Below are 20,349 nucleotides of genomic sequence, written 5' to 3' on the forward strand. Positions count from 1 at the left end.
GTTGTCTTCCGGCGCCGCAACTCTCGATGCGCCACGGAACGGGACTCTGCGTCGACGCACACGATGACTGGAGACTTTCACGCACCGGCAGTGGTGCGGCTCGCAAACTGGTTCTGCGACGACCCTCGCAATGTCAGGAATCTTCACGCTTCGGGACGATGCTCGACGCACTCGGCGATGCGGGGACCCTGCGAGTTGCGATGGTGCCGCGATGAAATTTTCCTCACACTCTCGTTCTTGCGACATGCAATCGGATGATGCGTTGGGTACCAGTTACTCTTTTTCACGCTTCTGCTTCCCAGCTCCCAAACACAGCAAAAACGACCTCCTGAGGCCCCAAGACTGGGCAAGCACTCCAAGGCAGGTCAGAACTCCTTCAGCAGAGATCTAGGGGAGCTGGTGGTGAAGTCCTTTTGTTCCTGGGACTTCTTAACAGGGAGCCAGCTCTTCTCAGGCCCTTGGAGATCAGAATCAAAAGAAGGGGACACAGCAAAGTCCTTCTCCTCTCCTTGGCAGCAAAGCAAAACAGCAAGCAGGCAGTCTTCTCCTCTTCTGTCCTTTTCAGCTTTCTCCTTGGCTGAGGTTTCTTCTTAATTCCAAAGTGATCTAAAGTTTAGGTGTCTGGGGTCCTCTTCTTATACCCCTCCAAGTCTTTGTCTCTCTTTGTTCCAGTGGGGGGATTCCCCTGCTCAAACCGGTTCCTGGGTGTGCTCTGCCCTGGAGCACCTGGTTCCTTTCAGAGTGAGGGGCAGGGTCGTTAGACGCTCAGCAGGAGGTGGAGCCTTCTTTGTGCCAGCAGAGGCAGAGTCCTCAGCCGGGCCAGCAGGGGGTGGAGCCAGCATTGTGCTGGCAGGGGCAGCCCTATTCAAACCCAGGGACTACTCCTCCCACCCATCTAAAGCAGATCTCCCTATTCACCCTGCTGCTGACTCATCCAGGCCCCTGGAGCCACCTAGCCCATCACATGACACCAGTCAGCTAACCAGCACACAGGCACACAGGAAGGTTAAACAGGAGAATAGCTACTTTCTAAAAATTGCTATTCTCACACAGTGAATTTAAAAACCATCTTGCTAAAAAGATGTATAATTAAATTCTGAACACAGAGATACCAAACTTGGATTTTCTATCTTGCCCTTATGGGAAGATAGGCATGTAAACAGCCTCCCCCATTCTATCCTATGGGCAAGATAGCCTCTCAGCAGTGAAAAACGAAAATGGCTGTAATTCACTACCAGGGCATGTTATACACCTCAGTACATGCCCTACCTTTCAGATACACTGCACCCAGCCCAGGGGGGTACCTAGGGCCACCATAGGGATGCCTGACATATACAGAAAGGGAAGGATAAGGCTTGGTCAGTGGGTGCACTGGCCAGGTCGACATGGCAGTCCTGGACTGCACATAGGCACTGCAAGCAGGCCTAAGACATCATTTTAGCTCTACTCCTGTGGGTGGCACAATCAGTGCTGCAGCCCACTAGTAGCATTTGAATTACCAGCCCTGGCACACGCAGTGCACTTTACTAGGGGCTAACAGGTGAAACAAAAATACCAATCATGGATAACCAATCAATATAACAATTTATACAGAGAGCATATGCACTTTAGCACTGATCAGCAGTGGTAAAGTGCCCAGAGTCCTATTGCCAACAACCACGGGTCAGAAAAAATAAAGGAGGAAGAAGCAAAAAGTTTGGGGATAACCATGCAAAAAGGGCCGTTTCCAACAATGATGAAACAACAGGAAGGAGTGAAACAACGCAAAGCCCATAAATTTCAGAGGGTTAAGATGGATGACCAACGGGGCCAAATCTTCACCTTCCTGAGGTGTTTCAAAACAATGCGAAGACAAAGGCAAGGAGAAATGAATCAGCTAAGGATGGAAGTCTCACCAAGTGATTTCAGGCACGGGAACTGAGCTCAAAGGAGATAAAGCCGGATGGAGTTCGGGGGGACAAACCAAGTACATTGCTGCAGGAGGAATTCCGTTTTTTATGCTCAGACAGTCGTACAAACCACAGACAAAAAAGTTAACAAAAAGGAAGTGGAATCAAAGGAGGGGAGGGCAAGGGAAGCGAAGAAGAACCCAAAAAGACAGTGCCACGTAGCAACAAGAAAGGAGTAGTAACAGAAACACAATAATTAATCTGACTAACTCAAGTTTGACACAGGAGGATGAACATGTGCTCTCCTTGGACCTCTCCTTCTGTCCAGTTTTAGGTTTCGACTATGCCCAGACTAGGGTAGACTTGTATAAGATTATTGGAAAACTGAAACTTAAAAAATTCTTTAATCTGAAACCTATAACGAGATAGTCATTGATGACAGGGGGAGAAGAACAAGACATTCTACAGGCGGCAGATGTGGAATGTATGAGGGATTTAATTTTCTTAGATGAAAGCGGTTTTGACACTAATGACGAGGTGAGCAATACACAAGTCCTAGAAAGAGCAGGGGTGTTTACAGGTGAAAGTGGTAATACATAGTTCTGTGTAAAATCCAAATTTATTCCACCACGGAGTAATGATGGGATATAAGCCTTTTCAGATCTGATGACTACAGAAGTAATGTAAAAGTCAGGAAAAGATACAAACAAAATGACAAATTCAGACAAGTAGTGAGGAAATGGAGCATTAATGAGGAATGTGTGGTGAGGTCCGCGGACAATGAAGGAAATGTAGTACTGTGGGACAAGTCTATGTATGCGAGCGAAGCTTATTTGCAGTTGAACAATGCAAAAAGCCACAGCCATCTAATAGAGTGGAGAGATGAAGAGTTAATTAATTTGAATGAATGGATATTTTTGACTAAGACTGAACCAAGTTTTATCTGCTTCTAAAAATAGACAAAAATCCAACTAGATCACCATGCAGGCCAATAGTTGCAGCTATTGATAGTTTGTTTGAAAACACATAAATGTACATAGACCACTTCCTACAGCCACTAGTACAAAATCTACCATCCTATCTGAAGGATACCACAGAGTTCTTGAAACTCATATTTGATGTAGTGTGGGAGGAAGACATGTTCATGATCTCTCTTGGATGGTCTAGGGTCACGATTCTAGGATGCTTGTTTCCAGTCCAGGGAGGACCTGGCTTGGCAGTTCGGGCTGGACTGCTCCCATGAGGCACAGGGTCAAGACTGATTTGCATATGGCTGGGTTCAAACTGGAAATGGCATGGTGAGCAAAGAAACAATGGATTTAGGCCTAGATCTCTGTACTGGGGTGAATGTATGACATTGTTCTGCATTCTGTCCATCAACTGTTGTTTTTGCATTTGTCACCCCGAGTGGAAGGGTATGCCCAGACGTGGGTCCCGTGCTCTCCATGCCACTGGAATCAAGCTATCCTGGCAGAAGAGGGGCGAAACCCCGAAACCGGTCCTAGGATGCTTGTTTCCAGTCCAGGGAGGACGTGGCTTGGCAGTTCGGGCTGGACTGTTCCCATGAGGCACAGGGTCAAGACTGATTTGCATATGGCTGGGTTCAAACTGGAACGACATGGTGATCAAAAAAAAGATGGATTTAGGCCCAGATCTCTGTACTGGGGTGAATGTATGACATTGTTCTGCATTCTGTCCATCATCTGTTGTTTTTGCATTTGTCACCCCGAGTGGGAAGGGTATGCCCAGACGTGGGTCCCGTGCTCTCCATGCCACTGGAATCAAGCTATCCTAGCTGAAGAGGGGCGAAACCCCGAAACCGGTCCTAGGATTCTTGTTTCCAGTCCAGGGAGGACGTGGCTTGGCAGTTCGGGCTGGGCTGTTCCCATGAGCCACAGGGTCAAGAGTGATTTGCATATGGCTGGGTTCAAACTGGAACGACATGGTGAGCAAAAAAAAGATGGATTCAGGCCCAGATCTCTGTACTGGGGTGAATGTATGACATTGTTCTGCATTCTGTTCATCAACTGTTGTTTTTGCATTTCCCACCCAGAGTGGGAAGGGTATGCCCAGACGTGTGTCCCGTGCTCTCCATGCCACTGGAATCAAGCTATCCTGGCTGAAGAGGGGTGAAACCCCGAAACCGGTCCTAGGATGTTTGTTTCCAGTCCAGGGAGGACCTGGCTTGGCAGTTCAGGCTGGACTGTTCCCATGAGGCACAGGGTCACAACTGATTTGCATATGGCTGGGTTCAAACTGGAATGGCATGGTGAGCAAAAATACAATGGATTTAAGCCCAGATCTCTGTACTGGGGTGAATGTATGACATTGTTCTGCATTCTGTCCATCGACTGTTGTTTTTGCTTAAAGCTACACACCATTTCTTAAGGGCCAGAGCTATGAAGTTTTGCAAGCACAATGAGATGCTCTTCAAAATGATGGAATGGTGTCTGAGTGTCAACATCTTTGTGATTAATGGGGAATTATTCCAGCAACAGAGGGGGACTCGATGGGTACCTGCTTGGCCCCCAGCTTTGCCAACTCACAAATGGGGGAAGAGAAGCTACTCAACTGACCTGACCTGAAAGAATGGACAGAGCGGATTGTTCTATGGGTATGTTACATAGATGATGTGTTTGTACTATGGAAGGGAAATGAGAATATCACCAGAGAATTTGGAGAGAGAATTAACCAGAATACTCTGAATCTGAATTTCATTTGTGAAATTAGTGCTACCAGCATGAACGTTTTGGACTTACAAGTCTTGGTGAAAGATTCTAAACATATTAACATGATGTTTAGAAAACCTACAGCAGGGAATAGCATTCTGCATGCCAAGAGTTTCCTCCCTTACGCACTGAAGAATAGCATCCCCTATGGAGAGCCACTCAGGGTCAAACAGAACTGTAGCTGAAAGTAACATTTCAAAAAGGTAGTATCTGATAGTACTGTTAGACTGGGACAGAGGGGGTACTCAGAACACACACTAAGAGAAGCACAAAGCAAAATTGCGAAACTGAGCAGAGAGGACATTCTGTTCTCAGAAAGTACTGAGAAGAAAGCAAAGGACAGCGAAGGGTCTAGATTCATTACCACATTTAATGATAAATACGTAATGTTATGTGAAGCACTAACCAAACATTGGCACCTAAATAAAAATGATCCCATCATTGGTAAGGATCTGCCCTTGAAGCCGCAGGTAACCTTTAGAAAAGCTAGGTCCATTAGACATCTATTAGTGAAAAATTAGGTTACAACTACAGTACAGACCTGGCTTAGACCGCAAACAGGCTTCAGGAAATGCATCAAATGTAAGGTATGTGTCAATGCTGAGAATACTAACAAACTAATTACTCTCTTCAAAAAAGTAATGAAAATAAGGAAGAATTTATCCTGTAAAACTGACTATGCGGTATATGGTCTATCTTGCACCTCCCCCAAATGGTATGTGGGTAGTACCATTTTACCAGTACACAGGTCAATACTGCAGCATCTCAGGGTAATCAAGAATAATGATAACACTTAACAAGTGGTGAGACACTTCCATAAAGTACATGGAGGGGACCACTGAGAATATATTACAGTGTGATTGACAGTGTGCCTAAGAAAACCTGAGAGAAAGAGCTAAGGAGATTGGAGTCACGGTATATCCTAGAAATGGATTGTAAAGAGCCACTATGTTTGAATATCGATGAAGAACTTTTTGTCCACCTTTGAAAATGTTGTCTAATGAAGTTTTATCTAGCTGCCAGTTCTAATGATCATGAATAATGTTTTTAAACTAGAATTTTGGTAACAGAAGTTTATTACATGTGATGTGTTTATTTTTTTGCACACAGGAGAGTGAGTTCTAGGAGTGACAGCAAAGACAACTATGTAATGACCTTATGTAGAGACTACTTCTACTGGAGAGTTAAATGTAACACCGATATCGGTTCGATCAATTTGGGTGGAACAAGCTATTTTAAGTTAAAATTTTAATTCCAGTTTGAATGCCTTGTACTGAATAAGATTGAAGTATTTACTATGGAGGAATGTAATTGTTTAGCCCACTTGGGTGGTACTATAAATTGTTGAGGTTGAAATTTTCATTAGTTGCCCTTTTATAACTCTGCTCTCTGGTGGAGATTTATGGCATCATATACTTTGTTGTGACTTTTAACGTTGGGCCATGGATGAAAGCTAACTGCAGTGGCCAGGGCAGTCTGTCTTCACTTTTCATTCCTTTGGATCTTGCTCACTGGGGCGGTATAGTGGGGAAGGTCTTAATACCATTAAGGTGATGACCTGAAATAATGAAATGCTTATTCTTTTTGTGACAGAATCTTGTGGTTTGAAATACTTATTACTTGGTAACTTTGATTCCCATGCTTAAAAGCCACTCTAAATTGGCGATGAATTGGCAGTAATGAACGGAGCATTCTCTTGTCTTACTACTTTTTTCACCTTATTGAATATGTTATTAATTAAGTAAAAGTTTCATGGTCAACGTTGTGTCCAAGTTGCGTCTGCATTGAAATGTGATGACGTATTGTCTTTGGCTGCACTAGCAGAATAAAACCTTTTGCCTTGCACCGGAGTGCAGTGGAGTCCTTGTTGAGAGGAGGAGCCCTAAAACCTTTCTATATATATATATATATATATATATATATATATATATATATATATATATATATATATATAACCTACTGGCGGTCGCCAGTAGGTAGTTATAGTTAGGACCACGTTTCCATAGGAAATCCGCAACATTCTATTTTGAATAACTTTGGCGCCGGTCGACGAATCCTCGCGAATTTTTCAAAATAGGTGGGGCGCTACGCTCCGCTCCTACCCTGAAAGTCTCGGGGGGATTCGTCAAGCGGGGGCTGAGATAAAAGGGGGGTCCCAAAACGCGTTTTTCCCATGCATTTTTCCATAGGACCTTTAGACAGGGCTACAGCCCGAACGGCTGAACAGAATTACTAGAAATTTGGCAGAGAGGTAGTCCTCAGGTCAAGGAAGTGCCTTTTGTAGGTTTGGTGTAAATCTGTTCAGTAGATTCTGAGAAAATAGCCTTTAAATCAATATATATATCTGAGCCAGCTTACGGTGCGCTTACGGTACGCTTACCGTACGCGTACGGTGGCGTGCGCGAGCGGGATTCTGATTGGCTCTTAGATCTTAGTAAACATTCGAATCGGCCGAAACCAGGAAGCGGCGGCCGCCATTTTCTCTCTCGCACTGAGAGTGATTTCTAAAATATAAAGCCCAAAAACATGTAAAGGGGCTGTTTAGACAGCTCCCACACACATAGCCATGTTGAGGGAGTCCCCAAAGATCCCCCAAGGCCAAAAACGGAATTTATATTTTTTCGGTAATTTCGCCGATTACGCTTACCGTACGCGTACGGTAAAAAATTTTAAAAAAAAAAAAATTATCCACACTCTCTCCACCCCGTGTGCAATTTGTGCCCGCAGGGCACCAATTGTGCATGGCTTATTAGTGATGAGATAAACTAAAATATTTTTAAAAAAAAATTATCCACACTCTCTCCACCCCGTGTGCAAATGGTGCCCGAAGGGCACCATTTGTGCATGGCTTATTAAATATACGAAAAATTAAAATATTACCTTTCAAAACGAAGTGCATCATATGTCCTCCATGTGGGCACGGTGCGCGAAGCGCATCGTGCGTACATGGCCCATCTAGCGTAACGTGGGCACTAACTAACTGCGTAAAGTGGGCGAGCGGTGCGCGAAGCGCACCGCGTGCTCACTGTGCGCGCACGGTGCGCGAAGCGCACCGTGCGCGCACGGAACGAACTGCGTTAAGTGGGCGCGCACGCCACGAATGGCGTAAAGTAACTTAGCATTTAAAAAACCGTACAAATTCACTGAAAAAACCATAGGTTTCACACACGTTATAGTTAGGAATTAGCATTTAAAAAACCTTGCAAATTCACTGAAAAAACCATAGGTTTCACACATGTTATAGTTAGCGGAAATTTTACTGATAAAAAAACCAATGAAATTCCCCCGTTATAGTTAGTGCAGGCAACTATAACTCACGCGACCGCAATCTTCTGCTGATGACATATGTGTCTTTATGAAAAAAAAATATTTGTAATATATGTATAGCTAAAAATGTATGGAAGAAGACATGGGCAAATAAGTGTCTAAATACAGTATTAGCATCAGCAGAGGATTGCGGTCGCGTGAGTTATAGTTGCCTGCACTAACTATAACGGGGGAATTTCATTGGTTTTTTTATCAGTAAAATTTCCGCTAACTATAACATGTGTGAAACCTATGTTTTTTTCAGTGAATATATATATATATATATATACATATATATATACATATACATATAAATATTCCAGCTCAGTCACAATGATGTGAAGCACTCACGGGGCAACAGGTAGGTTGTTAGGCATTTCTTTATTGAAAGACGCGTTTCGGCGGGATGCCTCATCAGTTTCACGAAATGCTCAATATTCCCGGTCTAATCGTTGGTATAAATATACTGTCCTTAGTTCTCATTGGAATACATATAAATATACATATATATATATATTATTTTTTTTCACTGAAAAAACCATAAGTTTCAGGGGTGTTATAGTTAGCTGGACTTTTCACTTGTACAAAACCATTGAAATTCCCCCGTTATAGTTAGTTCAGCTAACTATAACTCGTGCGCCCGCAATGCACTGCTGATGACGTCACATATTACATCACTCATGACATGGTCAGTGACATCACTCATGACATCACTGATGACATCTCAAATGACATCACTGATGACATCACTGATGACATCATCCTTGTGATAGAGTGGAGTCCTCTCACCCTAATATAACCTTTGATACACACATTCAAAAATAGAGACTAAAATGTTCAAAACAATGGACATACCAATACCAGTTACAACAACCTCTTTAGTAATTCTAAGATCCACATACACATCCACTCATTCACCAACAGTCCTATACAGTCACTCATACATGTACTCACTCATCATATGTACTCATACACCTATACATCCTGTTACACAATGCCACTCATCCATAGAGTTACTCACACACAGTCACTCATGCTAATTAAGAATCAAATATACATTTATTTGCATATACAGTTATACACACACCACCACACTTACTTCTACGGAAACTTAGACATACTTAGTCTTTTAAACAATCACTTATAGAAACACATACTTATTCATACAGGAACTCTTTCAATCTCTCACTCTCACATATACTCACATATATACACCAATAGTCACATATACTAGTTTAAAACATATGTAGTTACTCATAAAGACACTATTGAGACCGTCATTCACTCACTAACACACCCATACACACACTCATCCACCCATACAGTCCTGCACACATGCTGTGTTCAACACATACAAACAGTGAGTCACTCATTCATGCACCTATGCACTACGTAATACCCCCCACCGAACCATGCAGACACTCAGACTGATACTCAAAAAACCAACTAATAACCTATATAGACACCAATGTAGCTACTCACCAACTCATGCAGCCACTTATACACAAAGTGAGAGACTGATACAGATATTTACATATTTAAACATTACTCACTAAGCCATGTATTCACTATGATACACTTAATCAGTCAGTTACACAATCAATTTTTCAAAAACAAATCATCCATTTAGACACTTATATACCCATTTATTCTTCCATCGACCTTGAGATATACATATATAAAACATATTTAATTTTCAGAAAAACACACATTCACTGGATGATGTCATCAGTGATGTCATCAGTGATGTCATTTGAGATGTCATCAGTGATGTCATGAGTGATGTCACTGACCATGTCATGAGTGATGTCATATGTGACGTCATCAGCAGTGCATTGCGGGCGCGCGAGTTATAGTTAGCTGAACTAACTATAACGGGGGAATTTCAATGGTTTTGTACAAGTGAAAAGTCCAGCTAACTATAACACCCCTGAAACCTATGGTTTTTTCAGTGAATTTCTGAGGTTTTTTAAATGCTAATTCCTAACTATAACGTGCCTGAAACCTATGGCTTTTTCTGTGAATTTCAAAGGTTTTTTAAATGCTAATTTCTAACTATACCTACAGAGATAGGACATGTGAAGAAAGAAGAAAAAATGCACAGAAAGAAACAAAAGAAGTGCAGAAAGAAGCAACAGAAGTCCTCAAATACGAAGATAAGTGCAGGAAGAAGGATAACGTGCAGAAAGAACAAAAAGAAGAGCAGAAAGAAGCCTTGTTGCAAAATCATCCTGTACCCTCAACTTTTTCAGACGGATACTGGTGGTAACTGAGTCCGACTAACCAGTCCTAGAGCCAGTGCTATGTTAAAAGACACTTAGAATACAGTGAAAACACCTACATACACTAGGGAACATTATGCGTTGGGGTCTCCCTGTGATTAGCATGACCTCCTCTGTAAGCCCCTAGTATATAATAGGGCAGGGGGATTAAAACTACCTCTTAAAACAGGCCACAGGGCGTTTTTGCACACGTTAACTCAGGCCCCGTCCTCTCCCTTCACCACTGTGTAAACACGCCCTGTGTCCGTTTTTAGTTGGGAGATTAAGTTCATTTGAATCCTGAGGGTCCCTAGGGTCCAACTAGCCCACTAGGTACCTCCAATAAGTGCCACAGAGGTGCGTTGCAGAGAGGTGTAAAAAGTGGCACGGCCTGGACCACCTCTCTGCAATGCAGCTCAGTGGCGCTTACTGGAAGCACTTGGTGGGCTAGTTAGCCCCCAGGGGCCCTCAGTATTGAAGGGAAATTATATCTCCAATTTAAAAAGTGCCAGAGTGCGTGTTTGCACACGTCACCTCAGGCCCCGTCCCCTCCCTTCACCACTGTGTAAACGCGCCCTGTGGCTGTTCTAAGTTGAGAGATTAAGTCCCCTTGAATCCTAAGGGTCCCTAGGGTCAAACTAGACCACTAGGTACCTCCAGCAAGCGCCACAGAGCTGCGTTGCAGAGAGGTGTAAAAAGGGGCTTGGCCTCAGAACACCTGTCTGCAGCGCAGCTCCCTGGCGCATACTGGAGATGCCTGTTGGGGGCGCGTTTGCAGAGTGCTGCACGGAGGGGCATGGCCTCCGGCACGATGCCAGTCTTTTATTTATTTTAATTTTTTAAGAAGGGGGGCTGTGTGGTTCCCCTTCTTATTCTAATTTATTGGCCCTGATGACCCCATCCCCCAGGGCCTGTCTCCTAATTATATTTTTTTGACCCCAATCCCCAGGGCCGGCCACTGTTTTTTATTATTTTTAAAAAATATATATTTATAGACACACCTAGGACATGCTGGACAAACCGTACGTACCTATCACCATGACGATTTGCGTGATATTCATTAAAAGGCGACTATGCATGCAATGAATCCACGTGGAATGTATTTACACCACTAGTGAAGCTCTGACATGTCTGATGCCCTACCGTGCCTAATCCCGGTAGACACCCTTGTCGTTTAGTCATACAAACATGGGTAGCTATTGATGGGCACATTTAATACACATGCACACCAAGCTATTCAAAGAGGATTCAACAAAAATTCGACCAAAACTATACAAGAAACCCCCCTCACGGTTAATAAGACACACATCCACTGCCGGATGTGTAATACTTTTTATTTTACTCTCTGGAAAGGGGACGAACATCACTTGAGAGTCACAGCGCGCTCCTGACAGAGCCCAATGCTGTGTTACACCCACCATTCCCTGCCGAGTGCCACACACCTCTGTGTTGTATTCCACTAGCTAGTGCATATGCTATGACACTCTCTAGCCCATGTGCACTGTAACACCACCCCGTGAATATGTCATGCCACACTTGTCTTCGCACGGGTTATATTGCCCCATCTAACGTGCCTTCCTTGATGCCTATGTTATAACGCACAGTGCTATGCCATACATATTACAATCTGGGATCCATATCTTTGTCACAGTGCATATGCAACGTTACACTCCCCAGCACATATTTTATATTACAACTTTAGAGACTAGTTAGGTTGCACAACACTGCCCTGTGCATATTACACTCCAAGGCGCATATCGCATAGAACGCGCTAGTGCCTGTGCTATCTCGCGCTCTCCAATGAATCTGTCATTGTGCACAATGTATTGCATATTATATTTCACGCCCGGTTCATCTTATATCACACTTTTTGGTGCATAGTTTATACCATACACTATATCTAGTTTTCATTTTCAATTGTGCTCTCAGGACTATGTTCTATATAAAACTGTGTTCACCTACCCTTTTCACGGGCATTACATTTTGCGATAGGGGGTGGAGGGTCAGGGGGTGTTTCTGCCGAGTGAGCCCGGAGTCACAGTCACAAACGTCCTCTTCTTCCTGAATAACAGTGAGATTATGCTGCATACTTGTTCATATTTTAAGTAGTTCGCACAGACACAATGTTTTAAAAACAATAAAGTTCCTAATACCCGCCTTCTCTGAACAGTTAGCTTGCTGCCCCATCCCCCTCCTCCCTATCCTCTGTTGTGTGAATCCATGGACTAGCCTCCTCCCTCCTGCCATGCATGGTCTGATGTGCTGCCACTGGCCTCAATTTAGTATGATGTACCAGTCCACTCCTCCTGCCCTCCATTGCCCAATTCTATGCCCCATCATTGACCTCCTGCTTAAACTCTGTGCTTAGCTTGCTGCCCCTATTCTCCTTCCCCCTGCCCTCCGATGTCTTTGTGCATGCCCCTGCTCCATCCTTTTAGCCCACCATGTCCCATGGACCTGCCACTCCTATCTACTCTGAGTGTTCTGTTGAGCTGCCACTCCCCTCCCACCTGCCTAGCATTGTCAGATGACTGTAACCTGTCCCTGCCACCTCCACCCTGCCTGTCCACGTGCCATGCCCCTATCCTCTTCCTCCTGTCCTACATGGTCCATTGTACTGCCACACCCTTCTGCCCTCCCTTGTCTGTTGTGCTGCAACTGCTCCTCCTGCCTGCCCCGTGTGGTCTGTTGTGAGGCCCCTTCCCCTGAACTTTCTTGTCTGTGCACAGGTCCTGACCCTCCCTTCTATCCTCCATCGTCCTTTGTGCATGCGCCTGCACCCTCCTTCTTGCCCATCATAGCCATTGTGCTACCACTAACCCTCCCACTTGCCATGCATGGTCTTCTGTGCTGCCATGGCCCCTCCCACCTTCCCTGTGTGGTCAGTTAGCTGCCCCTGACCCCCTCCCACCTTCCCTCCATGGTCTGTGTGTATGCCATCACAGTCTCACTGTTGCTCTTCATGGTGTGTCCGCTTCTAGTGCCCATCCTGCCTGACCTCCATGGCTATCTTGCTGCTCCTGCCCTGCCCCCTTGCCCCCAGCCCTCTGTTTACATGTGCAGACCCCTACTCCCTCCCTCCTGGCTTTTCTGTTCCATTGTAATGCCCTTGATCCATCCCTCCTGCCCTTTATGGTCTGTTATGCTGCAGCTTTCTCTCCTGTCTGTCCATTATGGTCAGCTAGCTACCATTGCCTCTTGCCCCTCTGTTCTCTGTTGTCCATGTGCATGGTCCTGTCCCCTCCCTCTTGCTTTCTATGGATTGTTGTGCTGCACTCCCGTCCTGCATGCCCTGTGTGGTGTATTGTGCTGCTGCAAACCCTGATGCCTGCCCTGCAGGGTCAGTTTGGTGCACCTCTCCATGTCCGTCCTGTCCTCTGTTATCCAAGTCCATGTCCCTATCCCATTTCCTTCCATGATCCAATGTACCATACTTGCGAACATTTTGAACTTGGTAAGAGGGAGATTTTGAAAAAAAACTGGGGTATTGATTTTCCCCTTTGAGTTACATTGAAAAAGAGGAGATTGTAGACAGGAGACAGATCAAATAAAGCCCATTTGAGCTTAAAAACATTGGACGTTTCCTGGCTGAATCAGGTCTGTTGGCATGTATGGTTGCACTACCATTGCCTCTTCCTTCTGCCCACAATGGTCTATTACATTGCCACAGCCTCTCTTGCAAGTCCTGTATTGTTGGCTTGTTGTCCCTGCCCCCCTTTCCACTGCCCTCCATAGTCTGTTGTGCTGCCACGGCCCTTCCTGCCTGCTCAGTGTGGTTAAATTGTTGCCATTGCACCCTCCTACCTGCCTTCAATTTTCAGACTCCGTGCCCCTGGCCTCTGCCTCTCAACAGTATCCTAATGAACAACTAGATTGCTAACATTCTATATTTATTACAAAAGTGTGGAACGCCTGACGTCATCTTGATGTAATCAAAACTGTAATACCTAGAGCATTTCCTTTAGAAATTACATATATGAGAGGGTCTTATTGGCATCAAAATTATGGTTAGCGCTCTAAAAGACTAAAATAAGGACATATTTTCTGAGTTTTCAAATAGCGAGAAAGCACTTTTAAATTATTTGTTACCTTTATGTTTTTTTATCCAGTTGACCACTTGATTAAATGTTGCACTTAGGGGAGAGGATGTGGTGTTACTTCCAGAAATGCAGACTTTGTAACTGGTGAACCAGGTTGAACTTTCTGCTTCAGCTCGACATTCTGTGATTCTGGTCAAATCACTTAGTCTCCCCATGTCTACAACCAAAATGAATTTGTTCTTGTGAGATGTAACCAATGCTCATGTAAAGCACTCCAATACCTGACAAGTCTGCACAATATAACACTGCAAAAACACAAAATAATAAGTGTTTTGCACACTTCTGTCATTGGGCTATATTTGGGCTACATCTGGGTGATTTTGGGCTACATTTGGGCTCTTTTGTCTCCGGTGGCCATCTTGGGAGATTTATTTGTTATGAAGTTTCCTAATTTCCTCATGTACTGCAGTCTCCTCAGTAGGAAATGCTTTCAGTTTTTTACTTTGATTCCATCATGAAGGTATTCAGATATGTCACACATTTGCCATAAATTCTGAATGTTAGCACTATAGTTGCTCATTAGATCACTGTAGTAAAACTACTGTTCACCATGGAAGTCTGCTCCTGGTATTAAAAGTGCATGTTTCAATCTGCATGTCAGAATTTTTTAATGAAATAAAAGAGGATTTGAGAAGTCACTCAAAATGTGCCCTCATTTTCTTTCTTCAGCATTAATCATAATTCCTATGGCAAAATGAACCCCCTCATTGTGTTCCTTTTTAAATTAAATGTTTTAAGTGTTACCAGTTTATTCCAATCAAGATGGCTTCAGGTGTGCCATACTTTTGTCATAATGAAGACAGTAAGCGCTCTAGTTGTTTTTAAGAACATTCTGGGACATTCTGTCATTGGGCTATACTTGGGCTACATCTGGGTGATATTTGGGCTACATTTGGGCTCTTTTGTCTCTGGTGGCCATCTTGGGACATTTATTTGTTATGAAGTTTCCTAATTTCCTCATTTACTGCAGTCTCCTAAGTAGGAAATACTTTCAGTTTTTTACTTTGATTCCATCAAGAAGGCATTCAGATGTGTCACACATTTGCCATAAATTCAGAATGTTAGCACTCTTTTTGCTCATTAGATCACTGTAGTAAATCTACTGCTCACCAGGGAAAACTGCTGCTGGTATTGAAAGTGCATGTTTCAGTCTGCATGTCAGAATTTTTTAATGAAATAGAAGAGGATTTGAGAAGTCACTCAAAATGTGCCCTAATTTTTCTTTCTGCAGCACTAATCATACTTTTTATGGAAAAATGAACCCCCTCATTTTGTTCCTTTTTAAATTAAATGTTTTAAGAGTTACCACTTTAATCCAAGCAAGATGGCTTCAGGTGTGCCATACGTTTATCATAAGTAGGACTGTTAGCGCTCTAGTAGTTCTTTGGAACACTCTGGGAAGCTGCAGTAGAACACAAAGGAATCAACTGACAGTCTCTGCCCTTGTTCGATGTACAAGTTTTACTGAGAATGTCAGACTTCATTCTCACATGACTGAGAAAGATAATGTGAATTAACAGAAAATAAGCTCTCAGTTTAGCTTATAGATCACCTCTGTGGGAAAAGCTTGAGAAAATATTTTTCTCTCAATCATGATATCCCAGCAGAAGGCTTTTTCACATGGTGAAATCACCTTAGAACATACCACAATTCGTAAAATGAGTATGGTACCATCAACAAATGATTTATAATGTAACTAAAGTCTTAAAACCTTCTATTAACTGCAATGCTTTTTAATGAGGTGCTATCATGTATATTGGTCCCAAGATGGCTGCCAACACTTCTTGGATGAAGTGCTGACAGCCAATCAGATCTCAGGATGAGATGTGTGGTTAGGCTCCGCCCACATATATATATGCTTTTAAATGCTATTTTCTCAGGAAATACTGAACAGATTTACACCAGACCTGCGAAAGGCACTTCCTTGACCTTATGGCTACCTCTCTGCCAAATTTCAAGTAATTCTGTTCAGCCGTTCGGGCTGTAGCTGTGTCTAAAGGTCCTATGGAAAAATGCATGGGGAAAACGCGTTTTGGGACCCCCCTTTTTTCTCGGCCCCCGCTTGACGACTCACCCCGAGACTTTCAGGGTAGGAGCTGAACGAAGCGCCCCATTAGTTTTAAAAATTTCGCGAGGATTCGTCAACCGGCGCCAAAGTTATTCAAAATAGAATTTTGAGATTTCCTATGGAAACTAGGTTGTAACTATAACTATCTACTGGCGACCGCCAGTAGATAATATATATATATATATATATATATATATATATATATATATATATATATATATATATATATATATATATATATATGTATATTATCTACTGGCGGTCGCCAGTAGATAGTTATAGTTAGGACCGTGTTTCCATAGGAAATCCGCAACATTCTATTTGGAATAACTTTGGCGCCGGTTGACGAATCCTCGCGAAATTTTCAAAATAGGTGGGGCGCTCCGCTCCGCTCCTACCCTGAAAGTCTCGGGGGGATTCGTCAAGCGGGGGCTGAGAAAAAAGGGGGGTCCCAAAACGCGTTTTCCCCATGCAATTTTCCATAGGGACCTTTAGTCCAAGGCTGAACAGAATTACTTGAAATTTGGCAGAGAGGTAGTTCTCAGGTCAGGGATGTGCCCTTTGCAGGTCTGGTGTCAATCTGTTCAGTAGTTCCTGAGAAAATCAAAAGTAAAATCATATATATATGTGGGCGGAGCCTAACCACACATCTCATCCTGAGGTCTGATTGGCTGTCAGCACTTCATCCAAGAAGTGTTGGCAGCTATCTTGGGACCAATATACATGATAGCACCTCATTAAAAAGCATTGCAGTTAATAGAAGGTTTTAAGACTTTAGTTACTTTATAAATCATTTGTTGATGGTACCATACTCATTTTAGGAATTGTGGTATGTTCTAAGGTGATTTCACCATGTGAAAAAGCCTTCTGCTGGGATATCATGATTGAGAGAAAAATATTTTCTCATGCTTTTCCCACAGAGGTTTGGAAGGTGATCTATAAGCTAAACGGAGAGCTTATTTTCTGTAAATTCACATTATCTTTCTCAGTCATGTGAGAATGAAGTCTGACATTCTCAGTAAAACATGTACATCCAACAAGGGCAGAGACTGTCAGTTGATTCCTTTGTGTTCTACTGCAGCTTCCCAGAGTGTTCCAAAGAACAACTAGAGCACTAACAGTCCTACTTATGATAAACGTATGGCACACCTGAAGCCATCTTGCTTGGATTATAGTGGTAACTCTTAAAACATTTAATTTAAAAAGGAACAAAAGGAAGGGGTTCATATTTCCATAAAAAGTATGATTAGTGCTGCAGAAAGAAAAATTAGGGCACATTTTGAGTGACTTCTCAAATCCTCTTCTATTTCATTAAAAAATTCTGACATGCAGACTGAAACATGCACTTTCAATACCAGCAGCAGTTTTCCCTGGTGAGCAGTAGCTTTACTACAGTGATCTAATGAGCAAAAAGAGTGCTAACATTCTGAATTTATGGCAAATGTGTGACACATCTGAATGCCTTTGGAATCAAAGTAAAAAACTGAAAGTATTTCCTACTGAGGAGACTGCAGTACATGAGGAAATTAGGAAACTTCATAACTAATAAATCTCCCAAGATGGCCACCGGAGACAAAAGAGCCCAAATGGAGCCCAAAATCACCCAGATGTAGCCCAAATATAGCCCAATGACAGAAGTGTGCAAAACACATATTAATTTGTGTTTTTGCAGTGTTATATAGTGCAGACTTGTCAGGTATTGGAGTGCTTTACATGAGCATTGGTTACATCACACAAGAACAAATTCATTTTGGTTGTAGACATGGGGAGACTAAGTGATTTGACCAGAATCACAGAATGTCGAGCTGAAGCAGAAACTCCAACCTGGTTCACCAGTTACAAAGTCTGCATTTCTGGAAGTAACACCACATCCTCTCCCCTAAGTGCAACATTTAATCAAGTGGTCAACTGGATAAAAAAACATAAAGGTAACAAATAATTTAAAAGTGCTTTCTCGCTATTTGAAAACTCAGAAAATATGTCCTTATTTTAGTCTTTTAGAGCGCTAACCATAATTTTGATGCCAATAAGACCCTCTCATATATGTAATTTCTAAAGGAAATGCTCTAGGTATTACAGTTTTGATTACATCAAGATGACATCAGGCGTTCCACACTTTTGTAATAAATATAGAATGTTAGCAATCTAGTTGTTCATTAGGATACTGTTGAGAGGCAACATACACCCGACCGCATACAGTTAATTGATAACATGTCAGTACCCAAGACACAAAAGGAGGTGCGGGCTTTTATAGGCCTCACTTCATATTGTAGGCAGTGGATCCCTCAGTATGCATTTCTAGCAAAACCACTTATTCAGTTGACAACACAGGAGGCGGCCACATCGACTGTCCTCCCTTGGACTCAAGAACATACACACGCCTTTGAAATTTTAAAGAAAGCTTTATGTCAAGCACCTGTCCTAGCAACACCATGTTACAGTAAACAGTTTACACTCTTTGTTACAGAACGCGAAGGTACTGCCTTGTCAGTACTCACACAGGAACAAGCAGGATCACACAAACCATGTGCTTATTTTTCTAGTACATTAGATCCCGTAGCCCAGGCTCTGCCTGCGTGCCTGAAATCAGTGGCAGCAACAGCTTTAGCAATCAGACAAAGCGATGCCATAGTGTTAGGACATCCATTGACAGTACAAGTACCACACGCAGTAGAGGTTCTCTTGAACCGCACGCAAACACAACACTTGACTATAGCGAGACTCACCGGTTACGAACTAACATTGTTTCAGCCACACATAGAAATCAGACGTTGTAGTACATTGAATCCTGCCACACTTTTGCCAGTAAACGGAACAGACCCACTAGCACATGATTGTATTGAAGTTATTACTATCACGACGAAACCCAGACAAGACTTGACAGACGTCCCATTGACAGATCCAGACCTGACGTTGTATGTAGATGGTTCATGTATGAGAACAAGTACAGGAGAGCTAGTGGCCGCGTATGCAGTCACAACAGACACTGAAGTCATTGAAACAAATCGTATTAATACCTTGTCAGCTCAAGCAGCAGAGCTCATCGCTTTGACACAAGCCTGTATTCAAGCCACAAATAAGAAAGTCAACATATACACAGATTCGCGTTATGCATTCGGAGTTGTACATGACTTCGGCGTGCTGTGGCGAGAGAGAGGTTATTTAACTTCTCACGGTGCCCACATTCAGCACGGACCCCTCATTCATGCCTTATTAGATGCAATACATCTACCCACTGCAATATCAATTATGAAATGTAAAGCTCATACGAAAGTTACTGACATCATTTCCCAAGGCAATGATCTAGCTGACAGAACAGCTAAACAGACTGCTCAGAATAAAACTCATACATCTGACATGACAAAGACAATAGTTCTGACACCAACACATTGCATGACGGTTAAGGATCCCGCTCTTGACGTAATTGACATACAGACACATGCTACACCAGAAGAAATAAAGAAATGGACTGAATTAGGAGGGATCCAAACTGATCAGGGATGGATGACGAAGGAAAAATCTATATGGTTTCTTCCCGACTCAATGGTCCAAGTTATCATTAATACAATACATAGTCCAGCGCACCTAGGAGAAAAAGCTATGCTAGACAGCATTCAACACATTTGGTTCAACAAACATTTACGAGCAGCAGCTAAACAAAAAGTTCGTACCTGTATGATCTGTTGTCAGTTTAACCCAGGTAAAAGCATTCCCGTAGAACAGGGTGGATTTCAGCCTCCTGATCACCCTTTTGAAGTCCTCCAGATGGATTATATCCAGATGGAACGATGTCGAGGATTCAAATACGTTCTTGTAATTGTTTGTGCTCTTTCCCGTTGGACAGAAGCATACCCGGTTTCAGATTACACTGCCCCGACTACTGCCAAACAGTTAGTTCGAGAATTCTTCCCACGGTACGGTTTACCACGTGCTGTCTACTCAGATAACGGCCAGCCGTTCTCATCCGAACTAATGAAACACGTTTCACTTTTGTTA

The sequence above is a fragment of the Triturus cristatus genome, chromosome 9, assembly GCF_964204655.1.
Source record: "Triturus cristatus chromosome 9, aTriCri1.1, whole genome shotgun sequence".
Classification (NCBI taxonomy): domain Eukaryota; kingdom Metazoa; phylum Chordata; class Amphibia; order Caudata; family Salamandridae; genus Triturus; species Triturus cristatus.